Here is a 4,877-nt window from a genome sequence, read left to right as displayed (position 1 = left end):
TAATTTATTGAAAAATTAGTATAAGTTTCTTAAATACTCAAATATCACAATTTGTAATATAATTTTCATATATGCATGGGTCAGTACATCTCTTTGGATATTTTTCATAAAAACATATAAAAATCAAATTTAATAGACATATTAGGTTGGGGAAAAAGTTATGCATTATTTTTACGTTATTTTCAAACCTTTATTTAACATACTTCTGGTTGTCTGATTTTGATCAAATATGCACAGTTTTGTTCGTTAATTTATTAACGTTTTAAAGGTAGCTTCATAATGCCTGTCTCATAAAAGTCTTGGTCCCTATTTGCGAAAAACTCTTGTGATCGATTTTTACAATCTTCTTTTAATGTCAATTTCTTATCAATAAGAAAGTTTTGCAGTGCAACAAAAATATGATAATCGCTTAGTGTAAGGTCTGGTCTATATGATGGATGCATCAAAATTTCCAAACCAATCTCCTGGAGGTTCTGGGAAGTCACTATAGTCATGTGTGACCAGGTGTTGTTCTGATCAAACACAACACCTCTCCTTTTGGCCAATTCTGGCCGTTTCTGGTCAATCACTTGCTTTAAATGATCCAGTTGTTGACAGTAATGATCCCAATTTAGTGTTTGGCCATATTTAAGCAACTCATAATAAATGATTCCTTTCCAGTCCCACCAAATGCACAGTAGAACCTTCCTGGCCGTTAGTCCTGGTTTGGCTACCATTTGAGCTGCTTCATCGCGCTTTGACCACGATTGTTTTCGCACAATATTGTCGTATGTGACCCATTTCTCATCCCCAGTCATCATCCGTTTAAGAAATGGGTCGATTTCATTCCGTTTGGCCAAGGCTTCGCAGATGGAAATTCGATGCATAATGTTTTTTGGTGTTAATTGGTGTGACACCCAAACATCGAGCTTCTTTTTGAATCCAGCTTTGCGCAAATGGTTTAAAACTGTTTTATGGTCGATCTTTAGCTCCTGGGCGATGCTACAACTACTAAGAAGCTGATCAACTTCGATTATTTCTGTGATTTTATCGACATTTTCGACGATAGGCCAGCCTGTGCGAGGTGCATCTTTAACATCAAAAATACCTGAACGGAATCGACGAAACCAAAATTGCACGTAATTATCTGTTACAGTATTGAGAGTGTAAGCACCATTTACAATTTCACCCGCCTAGCTTGAATTTTCGTCTTTAGAAAAGAAAAAGTGTGAAATGTACGGAATTTTCTCTTTGTTGACTTTCATTTTGAACACCCTGTAAATCACAATTAAATAGACCAAACAAAAAATGGTAAAGGAATTTTTTTTAGCTCTAAATGTCAACTTTCTAGCAAGGATAAATTTGAAATTGTTTGATTGATATTTTGCGAGAAATCGATAACTAAAGTCATCTAACGAAAAAATAATGGATTACTTTTTCCCCAACCTAATATTTTGTCTTTATGCATCAAATATATTTTATAAAGAAGCAAAATATAAAAATGTGACAATAATTTACTTGCTTTTGAATGGAATTTGTCAGCTGCTTTTCATTTATTCCACAGTATTTAATTTTTTTTCTCTGATGTATCTGGTAATCCTTTTTTTTTTTTTAAATATTTCAGACAATACAGTTATTATATTCTATATATTTCGTAACTGTTAATTTCAATATTTGCGAAATAAATAATTTAATATTAATTTTTCAATAAAATAGAAACATCTTTAAATCGAAAAGAAATACCACGTTTGGTAAAATAATAACAGACCACGCACCTTCTTTCTTTATTTCGGCCGTCGGTCCGTTTGAACCTTAATTTTTTGTCGCACACCTACGTGCTTATCTCTGTATATTCTTCTACCCTTCTATCGCTTCTACCAACAAACATTTCGAGTATCGAAAGAATATGTGTTTTTACGCTGCGTAGTATGCAGTCGCACACAAACACACACATATACAACCAGGGGCGATAACTACGAAGCATAGCATAAAAAGGAGACCGAGAATAGGAAAAACTGTATAGATATATTCCGTCTCTTTCTCTCGCAGGCTAAATCCTATATGTTTGTCTCTTTTTCTCTCATTATTTAGTAGAGAGTTTCATAGCTTCGTTACATAGCTGCGTTACCGTTTATTTACTATTCAGATCACTTCCATTCTAAAGAAGATTTCACTTCAATAAATACGTCCCAATAGGTTAAACTTTGAAAAAGTTATAGCCTTTTTAAATAAAAGAACCATTCTATTTAAAAATTATTAATTTTCTTTTGGTTTGGTAAAAAGATTTAAAATAATCTGAAAATTGTTTTTCATAGTGTAGAATAAGACAAAAAGCTTTCATCCAAATCGAAAGGCATCGGAGTACAAAGTGGCCGATTTGACGACGAATGCCCCATATATTTATAAATTTCTGTAGATGGCATTAGCGACAAGTAGATGACATACATATAAGACAGCTTGTAATACTCTTTAACATTTTGTGAAGGTAACTTGGTAGTACCAGTTGTTGACTTGTATTTACATCGAATAGTTATTTCAAATTAGAAATGTCTGTTTATAGGCCAACAATGCATCATTTGCGAGAAGTGTTACTTTATTATTTTAATAGTTACAAATCCGCTTCTGAGGCTCACCGAATGCTCGTACACGCTTATGGCAAGGGTATTATATCCCTAAATACATGTGTACAAAACTTTGGGCGCTTCAGGAGCGGTGATTTCAACTTAGACAGATCTACTAGAAAACGACTAAATAAAGAACGGGTAATTGGAGAATTAGTGCGTTTGACACTTGAAAACCCGTGTATTACTCAAGCAGAGATCGCAGCAAAAGTGGGAATAAGCCAAACTACAATTTCACTTTACCAAAGAAGTCAGGAATATCAAAACGAATTAAAAAAGCTACAGCAGGACCAAAGTTCTATACCTCTTGGTAATCTATATCAATTATATATCATTTTTATATATACATAAGATATTATATTCTTAAGTACTTGTTGTGTGTTGTATAAACGCTTCAAGAGATGTGATTTCTACTTAGAAAGACCTACTGCAAAACGACCAAATAAAGAACGGGTAATTAAAGAATTAGTGCGTTTAAAACTTGAAGACCCGAATATGACTCGAGCAGAGATGGCAGCAAAAGTAGGAGTGAGTGTAACAACAGTTTGGAACTACAAAAAAAGTCAGGAATATCGAAATGAATTAAAAAAACTACAGCAGGAGCAAAGTTCTATACCTCTTGGTAATCTATATCAATTATATATCATTTTTATATATACATAAGATATTATATTCGTAAGTACATGTTTGGTGTTGTATAAACGCTTCAAGAGATGTGATTTCTACTTAGAAAGACCTGCTGCAAAACGACCAAATAAAGAACGGGTAATTAAAGAATTAGTGCGTTTGAGACTTGAAGACCCGGATATGACTCAAGCAGAGATGGCAACAAAAGTAGGAGTGACTATAAGAACAGTTTACAATTACCAAAGAAGTCAGGAATATCAAAACGAGTTAAAAAAACTACAGCAGGACCAAAGTTCTATACCTTCTGGTAATATATATATAAAATTATAATATAATACAATATATATATTTTGTCTTCTATTATTTTTTCGGAAAAAATTTTAAAATTTAGGAAATAAAATTGATTTTATGTGCAAATATATATATATAAATTAGGGTTGGTTGAAAAATCAATTATTTTTTTTTTACAAGACACACTGAAAAATTAGTTCCTAGACACCTTTAAAAATTTCTCAACACATATGATCTCTCAAGTTTTATAGATCTTTTAATAAGTTTTAAGATCCTCCGGATCGCAGTTTTTTATTTTTTTCTCAGTCCAATAGAATAAAATTCATACCTCATCATTAATTACCTGTACAGAAAAATGTTTTAAAAATCTTGTAGGAAATATAATGCTCTACAAAAAGGTATCTTATAATTTTTCTGGTAATCTCACCATTTGAATGATATTGAAGATTTAATTTTAATTATTGTAAGACAAATTTCAATTCCGTTTATGTATTTTGTTACTCGACAATAAATGACTGGTATAAAATGCGCAATAAAAATTTTTGTAGGAAATTAACTGCTCTTAAAAAATTTATGAAAATTTATGAAAAGTCTTATGTTTTGTCGATAAAGTTAAGTGTTTAAAAGATATTCATCATCCAATTTTGAGCATCGAATTTTTCAGTGTGACGTGTAGAAAAAAAATAATCGATTTTTTTGACCCATCCAAATATATATATATATATATATATATATATAGAATATGAAATCCTTAAGTAAATTTTGTGGATGGTATAAGCGCTATAAGTCGGCTTATTTGACCTTAGAAAGAACTACTTTAAAAAGACAACATAGAGAATTGGAAGAGGAAGAATCAATGAATATTTTGGATGAAATCCCGCCTATAACTCCAGACGAGAGAGCAAATGACCATGGAATAAGCATATCTGAAGATGAAGGACACATAAACAGTGTGGAAAAACAAAACAATTTAAAAGAAAATGTGCCTGAGAAAAGTTTTGAACCTCTTGGTAATATATATATTAAATTTTAATATAACATAATATATAGATATTTTTCTATTTATTTTTCTGAAAAAATTGTATAATTTAAGAAATTAAATTTAACGATTAGAAAATGATATATCATTAATATAAGTACGGGATTCGTGAAAAAAATTGGACCACTGACCGACTGGACCAAGACTCGAACTACGAATCTTTCGCATTCCGGGCGACTGCTCTTATAACCAGTTGAGCTATCCAGAGCCCACCGACCAATTCTTCTCACGAATACCTAATAAGTTTGAATTGAAGGCGCTAGTCCTATATATATATAAGATATTAAGTAATTAAGTATATGTTGTGTATGGTAAAAACG

At 31.6% G+C, this 4,877-nt stretch overlaps 1 pseudogene; it reads right to left on the bottom strand.

The window, feature by feature from the left end:
- Positions 1 to 254: 254 nt before the first annotated feature.
- On the bottom strand, positions 255 to 1,867 carry LOC149032791 (histone-lysine N-methyltransferase SETMAR pseudogene; annotated as a pseudogene).
- Between the last annotated feature and the right edge of the window lie 3,010 nt (positions 1,868 to 4,877).

The sequence above is a fragment of the Polistes dominula genome, unplaced genomic scaffold (assembly GCF_049000335.1).
Source record: "Polistes dominula isolate Pdom_NZ unplaced genomic scaffold, Pdom_raw_medaka contig_84, whole genome shotgun sequence".
Taxonomy (NCBI): Eukaryota; Metazoa; Arthropoda; class Insecta; order Hymenoptera; family Vespidae; genus Polistes; species Polistes dominula.
Note: the sequence above shows the minus strand (reverse complement) of the source record. Positions and strands in the feature narration are given on the sequence as shown.